Genomic DNA, 13,604 nt, shown 5'->3' on the forward strand with positions numbered 1-13,604 from the left:
CTGTGTAAAAACCTTGAAGAATAAAAAAAATTAATGAATTTGCTCAAACAACATTTTGCATGAAAAATATTGAAAATTTCAAAATAAATAGTTTTTACCCCTTTGATTTCAAGATACATGTAATAAATGATTGCTTTCAGGGATCGTATTGTAATTTATGAAATAAAAGAACTATTTTCACAAGAAGATGTCCTATAGGCTACACATCGTCGCAAACCACGGCCAAAATGTATGATCCTCTCCCAGTCTGGCCGTCTAGGAGAGAGCGGACTCCGAACCACGGCTTGAGACGATGTAGGACTTTGTGAATCTGTAGGGGCACCTGTTGTAAGAGAGAAGAGTGGACTGCATGGTTAATCGTCTTACAACAAAATAATCAAAAACAAAATATATAAGGTTCATAATTTGGAAGATGTATACATCTATTACTGACCCTGCCCTATTAAGGATACTTTCTCGTAAGTTTCAGCTGATCTTGACCATTGGTTTTTGAGAAAAATATTTTTTTTAATCCTGGGAGGGGGTACATGTAAGACGAGCCGAATGCCCATATTTTTTTTGGGGGGGGAGGGGGGGGGGGCTTAAATTTGCAATTACAGTACTGACCGGACCCAACCTGACAGAAAGCAGTCCCAGAAAGCAGTGCTCTTGGACTGCTTTCAGTCAGGTTGCGTCTGGTCGGTACTGTCCGTGATTCGAAGTATTTCAGTAATGGATTCTTCAGATTTACTTATATGCATTCTAATGTTTCAAGTAATTGTGAAAGTGATATCTGGAATCTAAACAAGCTAAAGACTTCACTTTTATTTTTTGCCACATAATGTCTAACATATATATATTGTTAGGGACGTCTATTCTGTAACAAGAGAGTTACAAGTGGAGATATTGTTTACAATGATTACAGCTGCAGAACTGTAGCTCTCCGAAAAATATACATATTGATAGACCGGAGAGCTACAGTGCCACCCATTGAAAATGTATATTTATTGCGCACAAAAAAGTGCGCTCGGTTCTAGATTCATTCTTCCAAATTCTTTCCTCATTTGCGAAAAAGTTAGATTTCAATAAGGTCCTTACTCCTCTATCAATTACTTTCGTAGTTTACATCTGCACGAAGCGCGTCGGACCGAATTATCTTTCAAACCAAAATGGCAGTATAAACAGACGTAATTTTCGATGATTGTTCTGCTCTAATTTTGTATTGTTTTATGGACTTTGAGATTGAATACTGTTCGTTATCTCCATATCCTTCTTTGAGATGATAGTTTTAAAAACATGGAAAAATAAATCGAGAAACAGCGCACTTTTTTGTGCGCAATAAATATACAGTTTTTTCAATGGGTCAGTGGCACTGTAGCTCTCCGGTCTGTCAATTTTTTTTTCGGCGAGCTACAGTTCTGCAGCTACAATAATTTTTGCATTCTTATATTTTGCTTTATAAGCGCTTAATAGCAAATAAAAACGGAAAAACAAGTATACCATGGCCAATATAATATATTTATTATAACCCACCTCCCCCCGGCATTTTGAATAATTTACTGTAAATGGGTTAATGTAGCCTATAAATGAAATTTTCATAGGCGCTTGGGTCAAGGATACTGTATTTTTTCTATATAATGTATTGTCAAGGAAATTGGAACTTTCTCGTAGCATTTTGTTTCAGTGTGCAGTGTTAATTTTTAGTTTTTTGTCCACCTTTTTTCTTCATATATACACTAGAATGTCATTATGTCACAAAATTCGATTTTATGCACGTTTTAAAAATGACATATCTCACTGTATACTAAAAAGAAACCTTAACTTTCATTATAAAAAAGTAAAAATTGTGTATCAGTATGCACTTATTTAATGACTACAAGGTAAACAGTCAATAATGACGTTCGATAAGGAGAAGATTCCGAAGAAAAAAAATTACCACTACAATGCTCTTTATTGTATCGAGCTAACTCTGAAACTAATGTGAGTAGCACGTGATTTGTGAGCGTACATATTGTAACAATCACTAGTTAACCTTTTGGGTACCCCTTGTTTTGTTTGCAAGAATTACCCTTCAAACACCTCACCGTTAGCACCCAGGATTCTTTGCAAAATTTTGGCCGACGGGTAACAATAGCTTGAGGTCATTCCCGGCAGAGCTGTCCAGCGTGCAAGACACAGAGTTATGGGACAGGGTAGAATTTGTTAATTTTTGCACCAGCATATACCTGAAACTTACTGTAAGTTTACTATAACCAATTTGTACTTTTCTGCACGGGAAACAGACCCAGGTGAGTATATTTTGCAGTATTTTAAAGTTATGTTTAATGTACTTTTAACATTCGTTCAATCAGTGCATCTTGGCAGGCACTCATCTGTGAATTACTCGTGTGTGTGTTCAGGTGTGACGTTAGCATTAGAGTGTTTGAATAGGATACCTTGTCAGAAGTTTGATCGCTGTTAGAGAAATGCTATGTATGTTAGAGAAGAACAGCCTGTTTCCTTATTTTATTGTATTTTTGTTCACTGTATTACTTTTTCATTTAAATGTGTGAGCGATAGTAAATGACCGGAAATATTTTCAACCATTCTGTATCTAGGTCAACTGTAAACATCCCGATGTAATGATTTTGAAATTACATGTATTTTAGTGGCATTTCGAATGACCGCGGGGTGGGGTGGGGGGGGGGGAACGACAACTCCAATATCCCCCATAACCCACTTACAAATGTAAGGATGACTCGTTTTGTTATATAGAGTGGGTTAATACGATTTTTTTTCAGTTTTTTAAAATAAATGAAACTGTTTGTTTTTTAACTTTTTGGGGTTTTTTTTATGGTATGGATTACAAGACAAATAATTTACTAAAAGATAGTTTATGAAAAAAAAATCGAAAAGGCCCGCGGGTCTATATTTACGGGGGGGGGGGGGCTGTCCTCAAGCACCTGTGCATTGTCCAAGTGTAAAAGTATACCCTTCAACTTTAAAAGTAAGTGCTCCTAGCAAATTTTCTATGTGTGCTACTGGAGCACTACATCTTTATTATAAAACAATCGCCAGAAGCTGTTTTACTTGAACATCAATGTGTTTGTTTCTTGTTAACCTGTGATAAATTCAAGTTCCGATCCCCATGCATTTCATTTCAGTTATCAGGTTATGCTGTGGGCCAACCCCTACCCTGCTTGAATAATTCCAGGATCCTCTTGTGATACTTGTCCACAGTCTGTAATTATAGTCTTTCTATATTCCAGATGTCGGTAATTTTTTCGTTCAATTTTTTTCAAATTATCACCAATAAAGGATAAAAAATATATTCGAAAAAAAATCAACCAAAATATAATTTGGCAAAAGCAGTTTGTGAGAAAGACATCATTGGGAATCATTTTTAATCCTTGAATTTAACATCTATTCAATTCAACTTGCAATTACCATGACTAAGTATTTTTTTCATGTTTAAAATGCATCGGGATCGAAATGTCAAACCCATTCATGCGGAAGCGCGGGAAGTAAGGATCAAACGACAGTCACAACAAAAGATGTGAGCAAGAGGATAGTTACAGGTGAATCTTTTTTAACAATGTAAAATAAAATAATTTGAAAAGAAATAGTAAAATATACTCAGATAGATATAAACAAACATTAGAAGGGTCGGCTTTTAAGCTAATAATTAAAAACAAAAAGTTGATAACTCGGTGACAGTGTATACTGGTGTCTCATTATATCGTGGTACTTAATTCTTTTGCATGAAAAGTGTTATTCCAATTTTTCACTTTTAACTTTCATCTAAAAATATTAATAAACCAATCTATGGACTAACTTTATAGTGTAAAATTATACCCCAAGCTTGCATTGTTTAAGTTATTGTCTATTTTTAAAACAGGAAGTCTTATTTACCTTCAAAATTGGAGAGTCTCATTGTATCGCGGTATGGGAAAACATGGAAACTTGTAGATGACATGGACCTCAATTTTTATTTTTGAATTTACTATGTAATTCTCCAGGATAAGTAAATAAATATACAAACTTAAGACCTTTAAAAAGATGAGCTACAGTATAATTGATACTAGGTTATAGATTTAATGCTTAAAAATAATAAAAACGTGACTGAAAATCTGAAAAATTATGTTTTTTTGAAAAAAATTTTTTCAAACGGATGTTCCATACTTCTTAATCATCAAAAAAGTAAACATTCAGACAACACGAACATATTATCCATCAATAAAAAGAATAAAGGCTATGTATCCAAATTTTTGCGACATACCGCGATACAACGAAACCCGCGATATAATGAGACACCAGTATAGATCTAGTGCTCAAACAATGTTCAATTGTTTTATTTGAAAGAATAAAAAATAAAAGTGGTTTAATATAGAGCCTTTCACCATAAATCTTGTAAGTAGGTCATGCTTAAAATATATGAACGGTTCTCTCCTGAGTCCCTTTTTTTTGGGGGGGGGGGTCCTGTCTCATAAATATTGCTCCCACTATTATGAATTTAATTAGGCCTAGGTTATTCAAGTCTACAGCTGCAGATCGTAGCGTTATGATTTTATATTTGTCTTTGACCATAAGCTGCAGATCCAGTAATGCAAAAGAGGTGCAATATTACAGCGCAAGATCTTTTGGGGGAGAATTTCTCCACTTTCTAGCATCGGCCAATTAACTACCTTTCATTAAACGTAAGTTTCAAGAGTAGTATTCGAGCAGTTCTCATAACCAGTCAAGGGCATCATGGAAACAAGTTATTTTTGAAATGATTTGTTGAAGTTATTATAGATGTCAACATTTTGGGTTATCATTCCCTGATTATATGCTTTTCTCCAGTAACTTATTTCAGTTATTGATACTTTACTATACTCATTATTGTAAACCCACTGGTATCTGAAAGACTTTAGTCATGCTGTTCTTGGGTTATTAAGTAGAGGGACAAATCATAACTTATTTCTGTTAATTCATCATAAAACCACCTCACTTGAGAACTCTTTCACAAAAATATACAGCTTTGCACAAAAAATGTAAGACTTAGGGATTGTACAGTAATGTTCAAAGATGATAGGAGAATTAGTCTCAGTGTTGGCAAAATTGGCGGAAGATGTGTAATTGATCCCTGAAATGTTCATGAAATGGAATTATTTTTCGTTTAAATAAATCATGATATTTTTTTAATATCATCCTAAAAGCTTAAAAAAATTGAGTCTGTTAAGTCTGTTAAGTTTATTAAAAGAAGTACATATATTTACAACTTCCCCAGCCTTACATCATCTCTAATCAGCAGAAAACTCAACATATTGATGTTTTTTTGGCAAAACTGGTATTCTAATTTTTTAAGAGTTAACTCAAGTGAGTTACTTCTTTGTATAGTCTTAAATAAGTGCAGTAACCTAAAAAAGTTATTTTAAAAAATAACTTGATTCCATGATGTCCCTTACTGATAACCTGTCCTGAAGACATTGCTTGTTTTATTTTTGGAAGAATCTTAAAGGTCTTACGCAAGGAAATAGCCAATCAAAATGAACTTAGTCAATTGAAGTTCCATATATATATAGAGAATTTTTTTTTTCTTTTTTCATTTTTGGCAATTTGTTTTAGGCCTACAGTATTAAAATTGGACTCATGTACTAAGAATATCATTTCTTTAGCAGAATTATCTCACTGAATTAAAAGGCACTCTTTTTTCAGGTGTGGATGATGCAACTTCCTGGATGGTGTGTAGGCTGTTTGTCAACATGTGAATCCCACGTGCATTTCGGGGTAGGTATGTTTACTGTCGATTTTCTTTCTTAACAGCCGCATAAGGCATATTTTTTCTGATCTCAAATTTTTTTTAAGCATTAATCTTTTTTTCTCTTTCATGAATTTTTTGCTGAGAGTCTAATAAATTAAATAATTTAATTCAAGCTTTATAGTAATATATAGTGAAATTATTTCCTTGTGTGAGATCTAGACCTAAAGAGAAACAGGTAACTCTCATTTTCACAAAAATTTCTCTGATTTCAGGAGTTGTCTCCCCTTGAAAAGAACAATAATAGCGGATAAACAATGCGGCATGAAGTCTTGTCATCAACGGACAGTTTTGACACCCATATACCCATATTTCTACCAAATACCTCTGAAACCTTTGTTGTGTTCATCACACAGGTAAGAAAAACAAGATTTTTAATTCAAATAATTTTAATGAGCTAAATAATAAAGAATATAACATTTTTACATGTACAGACTCTCTCGTATAACAAAATATCACATTTTACACTAGTGCTGGGACGATCCACCGGTGCACCGATGCATCACAGTATTCACTTTGACGATATACGGATCGATTCATATAATTTAGTATCACGATACCTGACAGCACTTTTTTTTAATTTTCAAAAATGTCTGGGCTTTAGAATTCAGTCCTTTAGTCTGTATCATCAAGACGTTTAAACAATCAGAAATAAAGTACAAACGTCTTGGTGATACAGAATTCAAAATACAAGCACCAGAATGGCATCAGACACGCGAGATTATGTTAAATCAATGAAAACACAATGGCAGTAAGTCGGGTTTCTTTTGAATTAGTTTATTTTTTATAATCTGTAATGTTCCAAATTAAAGGTTCTAAAAAAATATCTAGACTAAGTTTTATTTGGTTTTAAATGTATCGTGATATGTATCGTATTGCACCTAAGGTATCGTGATATGTATCGGATTGGCTAAGTTCGGTATCGTCCCAGCCCTATTTTACACATACAATAATACATTATTCAAATGTCCACTTTTTCCCCATTTACACAGTTGAAAATAATCAAATGAATGCATAATGAACCATAAAAACAATTATTACATGTAAGATAGTTAACAAAATATATTTTAATAAATACAAATTTTATACATTTGAAATGCATGTCAGTGTTCCAGCTAGGATCTGAAAATGGAGGGGTGCAATAGAAGGGCACTTTTTCGCGACATACGGTGATACCGTTGTCGCAAGTTTTTCATCCATCATGTACATAAGTGTACCTCATTTCTTCACCCTTATAATGAATATAATTATAATTCCTTCAAATATGATTTATATGTTTAACCTTATTGATGGTTAACTTTAGCTTGTATTGTAACGATATATAAAATATAATTGAAAGGTAATTTTAATTAGGATAAATGTGATTTTTCTTCCATTGATTGCAGTGATTTTCTATTGTTGATAAGAAGTAGAATGCAGCACATATAATAATGAATTCATGTAAATTATCTGGTGTCTCCCATTTAATAGTAGTACATGAAAATCTACACGTACAATATGTATACAATTACTGAATTCTAAATTGCTTAAGTTTGTATTTGGCAAATTATTTAAAATATATACAAGAGTTACAATATTTATTAGTGAAAACATTTTCTTACATTATTTATTTAGTTGTTATCAAACTTAATACAACTAAATGTCAATATTTCTTTTGTTTGTTTTACCTTTAAGTTAAAAAATGTTAGTGGTAGATAATGAAGATTTTTAACCTTCTGCCATATGACATGAATACAATTACATATTATGGCTGTAAAATCTCTTCCAGAGTGTAAAAAATTACCTATACATATTTCTTTGCTTATAAAGATATTAAATTCCATCATAATACGTCTAGAATTTATATTTAGATTGCTGAAGGTCATTGTTTATACTACTTTCACTTTCTGATTTATTTTTAGAACGCTTTAGGACAAAGACTCTTGTTTTAGATTAAAACAGATAGCATGGTCATTCTCCAAGTATATTTCAGCTTTTAACCCTTATTCAGACTGTCAAATGATCAAAGTAATTACCTAATCACCTGTAATTGATAGTGTGTACAGTATATAGGTACCGTAGTGCAAGCTCATTAGGTAATCGTCTATGGCAGGAGGTGTGAACTGTTGATTAGCCTTAGGTAATCTGGCTTGGAACACACTAATTATTCTAAAGAGTTAAAAGGACAGTCAGAATGATATTGGTCACTCACAAGGGACACAGGGGCGCCTGTTAGGGGCAGAGGGGCGCACTGATTTGAGGGCGGGGCGCAGCGCCCCTCTATTTCCCCCTAGCTGGAACACTGCATGTACATATCATCAATGCCCCCCCCTTCACAGTCTTACAACTTCCTTTTTAATTTTGGATCTGTTAATGATTTACTGTAAGTGTCTTTAGATTTTTTATTGTACAGCTGATATCTTTTAGATCTGTGTATTTTCTTTGAAATTTATATTTTAACAGTTTTTGTTTCATTTTAAAGTAATTTTGTCTATTTTGTTGTTGTTTTAGATGATGGACCACTCTACTTCCTTTTACAAGAGGTGCCCCTACAGATTCACAAAGTTCCAGTGTTGAGTTTCCATGACCCCTATTCAGTGAGTGTACAACTTTATGTATTCTACTTTCAAAATTTCTACTACTTGTAATACATTTTGGATTTGATTTTAAATATGCCCTATTTACAGATTCAGATTTTTGTGTACAAGTATGATATTTGATTCTATCAAGATTACTTTGTCCTAAAGTCAAATTTATACAGTCTTAACAAACATTTGTCTTTTTCTGTCATGTTTAATTCAAAGTCACTAGGCAACACTGAAGATTTCCACTTATTGCTTTTCAGTCCACGACAGGAAAAGGAGTAGAGTTGACAGGACTTCCCGCACTGTCCCTGGTAGCAGTTTATGGGGGAACCAACCACAGTAGACATAGCACGCTTCATCAAAGGTAAGTCGCCGGAGTAGTGTTTGTAGCAATTCGCGTACTCTGTCCTGCATCGAAGCTTCAAGTCCAAGGCAAATCTTCGCTGCATGGATTCTCTTATGGCCTTGGTTCTTCCCGGAAACATGTGACTACTGAATGGAGCCTTAGCAGTCTGTTTTCTTTGAGAGTCAAAGAAGTGACGCAGGTCCTTAAGGTTTTCAATCACATGTCCTTGTTTTTCAGATGCCCCAGATGCAGCGGCACTGTCTCCATCACTGGTGAAATGGGATATTACTAGTGGCCGGTCATCACTCTGTAAATCACCAACACAATTAGCGGCCCATCTCTTCTCGTCTCCAATGGTGGTCTCCGGAGGTATGGTTGCAGTGCAGTCTTCATGTCCTGGGCAGGTAACCTCTTTTCCTTTGCTTTGTAGGTGTGCGCCTTTCTTACATAGTTTATTCCCACAGAAAACTGCTACCACATTCTTCCTCTGAGTTACATTTTCACTTACGGTATACGTCACTGGATGGGTGGAAGCTTGGAATGGGGTTTTCCCAATGGCACTGAAGATGGCATTATTTTACCGAGCATCTCCTTCCGCTCTGATGGGGGCATCCGGAAGTCCACATTTTTAGCTCTACTGGTCAGAGACCAGAAGAGCTTATGCGATAGTAATGCGTCCGGCGTCCGTCCGTCTGTCCGTCTGTCTGTCTGTCTGTCTGTCTGTAAACAATTTTTCAAAATGCTACTCCTCCTACATTTTTGGTCTAATTTCAATATAACTTGGCACACAAGTAGACTACACTAAGATACATAATTCTGTGTATCGGTTTTTGATTTCGATGAACGGTGTTGCCGTGGTTACTAAAAATAGAAATTTCTGTGAAATTCTTTCAAAATGCTACTCCTCCTACAGTTTTAGTCTGATTTCAGTATAACTTGGCACACAAGTAGACTACACTAAGATACATAATTCTGTGTATTGGTTTTTGATTTCGATGAACGGTGTTGCCGTGGTTACTAAAAATAGAAATTTCTGTGAAATTCTTTCAAAATGCTACTCCTCCTACAGTTTTGGTCTGATTTCAGTATAACTTAGCACACAAGTAGAATACACTAAGATACATAATTCTGTGTATCGGTTTTTGATTTCGATGAACGGTGTTGCCGTGGTTACTAAAAATAGAAATTTCTGTGAAATTCTTTCAAAATGCTACTCCTCCTACAGTTTTGGTCTGATTTCAGTATAACTTAGCACACAAGTAGAATACACTAAGATACATAATTCTGTATATCGGTTTTTGATTTCGATGAACGGTGTTGCCGTGGTTACTAAAAATAGAAATTTCTGTGAAATTCTTTCAAAATGCTACTCCTCCTACAGTTTTGGTCTGATTTCAGTATAATTTGGCACACAAGTAGAATACACTAAGATACATAAATCTGTGTATCGGTTTTTGATTTAGATGAACGGTGTTGCCGTGGTTACTAAAAATAGAAATATCTGTAAAATTGTTTCAAAATGCTATTCCTCCTACAGTTTTGGTCTGATTTCAGTATAACTTGGCACACAAGTAGACTACACTAAGATACATAATTCTGTGTATCGGTTTTTGATTTCGATGAACGGTGTTGCCGTGGTTACTAAAAATAGAAATTTCTGTGAAATTCTTTCAAAATGCTACTCCTCCTACAGTTTTAGTCTGATTTCAGTATAACTTGGCACACAAGTAGACTACACTAAGATACATAATTCTGTGTATCGGTTTTTGATTTCGATGAACGGTGTTGCCGTGGTTACTAAAAATAGAAATTTCTGTGAAATTCTTTCAAAATGCTACTCCTCCTACAGTTTTGGTCTGATTTCAGTATAACTTGGCACACAAGTAGAATACACTAAGATACATAATTCTGTGTATCGGTTTTTGATTTCGATGAACGGTGTTGCCGTGGTTACTAAAAATAGAAATTTCTGTGAAATTCTTTCAAAATGCTACTCCTCCTACAGTTTTGGTCTGATTTCAGTATAATTTGGCACACAAGTAGAATACACTAAGATACATAAATCTGTGTATCGGTTTTTGATTTAGATGAACGGTGTTGCCGTGGTTACTAAAAATAGAAATATCTGTAAAATTGTTTCAAAATGCTATTCCTCCTACAGTTTTGGTCTGATTTCAGTATAACTTGGCACACAAGTAGAATACACTAAGATACATAATTCTGTGTATCGGTTTTTGATTTCGATGAACGGTGTTGCCGTGGTTACTAAAAATAGAAATTTCTGTGAAATTCTTTCAAAATGCTACTCCTCCTACAGTTTTGGTCTGATTTCAGTATAACTTAGCACACAAGTAGAATACACTAAGATACATAATTCTGTATATCGGTTTTTGATTTCGATGAACGGTGTTGCCGTGGTTACTAAAAATAGAAATTTCTGTGAAATTCTTTCAAAATGCTACTCCTCCTACAGTTTTGGTTTGATTTCAGTATAACTTGGCACACAAGTAGAATACACTAAGATACATAATTCTGTGTATCGGTTTTTGATTTCGATGAACGGTGTTGCCGTGGTTACTAAAAATAGAAATTTCTGTGAAATTCTTTCAAAATGCTACTCCTCGTACAGTTTTGGTCTGATTTCAGTATAATTTGGCACACAAGTAGAATACACTAAGATACATAAATCTGTATATCGGTTTTTGATTTAGATGAACGGTGTTGCCGTGGTTACTAAAAATAGAAATATCTGTAAAATTGTTTCAAAATGCTACTCCTCCTACAGTTTTGGTCTGATTTCAATATAACTTGGCACACAAGTAGAATACACTAAGATACATAATTCTTTGTATCAAATTTTAATTTTGATGAACTGTGTTGCCGTGGTTACTAAAAATTGAAATGTCTGTAAAATGTTTTCAAAATGCTACTCCTCCTACAGTTTTGGTCTGATTTCAATATAACTTGGCACACAAGTAGACTACACTAAGGATAAAGAGACTTTATCAACAATCATTATTCTATATATTGCTGTTGTAAAGTTTCAATGGCACAGCTGCTTAAGTACTCTTCTCTTCCTTTGCTATAAGTTCAAACCAGTAGAGCTTCAGTCTCGACAGGGACTTCTGGTTCATTAAGTTCTTGAATATTCTGCCGAATTTTTTCATATTGTTTTATTTACATCGGTTATAATTTTCCCCACTTTGTTGCAGGTCTGTTGCATGTTGGCGGCTGACGCTGGTTCAATATTTGCACCAAGAAGCATACCACGCATACCCTCTGTTGTAAGACTGGTACCCAGGTGACCGACAGCCATGGCCACATTCAGCTGTGCAGCTCTTCGTCCCCTTCCAGATCTTCTCACCTCTTCGTAAAGCTTTTCTCGGTGACTGGTATAGTGGCACTTCTTACATCGAATGGAAAGGATCCATGCCAGGCCTCGTTTTTCCTCCCAATGCTGATTCCAGTCCAGTGGACCATCACAGTCAGGAAACTTCTGTAAGTGTTCTTTGAATGCATTGTTCCACAATTTAGCAGTCTTTTCTTGGTGAAGTACCTTGTATAATTTTGAATTTGGGTCATCTGACACAGATTCCATGTAGGTGTCCACTGGCTGGACCTCACTTGGCCCGGGTCGTAAAAACTTCATCTCACTGCTTCGGCTCTTGGCATCTATAACTGCAAACACCCCATTTTTCTGTGGCCGTACAATGTCCTGATATTCTTCTTTACTTAGTCTTCTTATGGGAACCAGAGATTGGACTGGGCTAGTGGTCCCTATTTTCTTCTGGCCTTTGTTGTGAGGAATACTTCCTTTTTTGTATTGATGTTGATGCAACCATCTTGGTCCTTTTTTTGGCATGGTAATTATTTAACTATATACTTGTAGACTTTTTCTAAGAATATGTTATTGTATGTGGTGCACAGTTTTAAGTATTGTAAACTTTTGTGTTGTTTATTTATTTTAGAGCTGCCAGGACTTCTAAGAGAAGCTCCATTCTTTGATGACTGATGGAAAAGCCTCATCACCCCCCACTGCTTAAGAACCTCTTATCTTAATCACCAGCCATTAATCAGTGATCACTGTTATCAAAGCTCCAAGGTACATTATTGAATTCTCTTTTTAAACCATTTTTCAGTCTCTGACTTTGTTTTAGAATTAAGATTTTCACTCTTTTGCTAATTAATTCCTTAAAAATCAGTTAACTTCCGGTTTCTTTGATAATTAGAGCTCATTAATTAAAGTTGAAATTATTTTTTAGCATATAGCCAAAAACTACAATATTTCAGCTTTCAATTCATTGAATTTTTTTTTCTCAATGATTCACTCATTAAATTTTTTCAAGTTTTGAAATTAATATGCCAAAGATGAATTTGTACAGAAATTTAGCCTAAAATTCAATAATCTGTTAGGAAGAGTTATCTCCTATTTTTCATCCCTTAAGGACAAAGATAAATTTTGACGCACTAGTATATGAAAGATAAGTAACTCAGAGACATTTTGTGCAAATTTCATTTAATTTAATTAACTTTTAATTGTCTTAAAGGTCTTATGCAAAGAAATAGCCAATCAAAATGAACTTAGTCAACTGAAGTTCTACATATATAGAGAAATTTTTTTTTCCTTTTTCATTTTTGGCAATTTGTTTTAGGCCTACAGTATTAAAATTGGACTCATGTACTAGGAATATCATTTCTTTAGCAGAATTATCCCACTGAATTAAAAGGCACTCTTTTTTCAGGTGCGCATGATGCAACTTCCTGGATGGTGTGTAGGCTGTTTGTCAACATGTGAATCCCACGTGCGTTTCGGGGTAGGTATGTTTACTGTCGATTTTCTTTCTTAAAAGCCGCATAAGGCATATTTTTTCTGATCTCAAATTTTTGTTTAAGCATTAATCTTTATTTTCTCTTTCATGAATTTTTTGCTGAGAGT

General features: G+C 34.5%; 1 long non-coding RNA gene across 1 annotated transcript; it reads left to right on the forward strand.

The window, feature by feature from the left end:
- The first annotated feature begins 4,546 nt into the window (after window positions 1-4,546).
- Window positions 4,547-8,484, forward strand: LOC134259208 (uncharacterized). Its single transcript, XR_009990303.1, has 4 exons — window positions 4,547-4,655; window positions 5,656-5,727; window positions 5,974-6,114; window positions 8,249-8,484. It is a non-coding gene; the product is annotated as an uncharacterized LOC134259208 (long non-coding RNA).
- The last annotated feature ends 5,120 nt before the right edge of the window (window positions 8,485-13,604 follow it).

This window comes from Saccostrea cucullata, unplaced genomic scaffold, assembly GCF_032062105.1.
Source record: "Saccostrea cucullata isolate Sc308-1 unplaced genomic scaffold, CSIRO_AGI_Scuc_v1 ctg12131, whole genome shotgun sequence".
Taxonomy (NCBI): domain Eukaryota; kingdom Metazoa; phylum Mollusca; class Bivalvia; order Ostreida; family Ostreidae; genus Saccostrea; species Saccostrea cuccullata.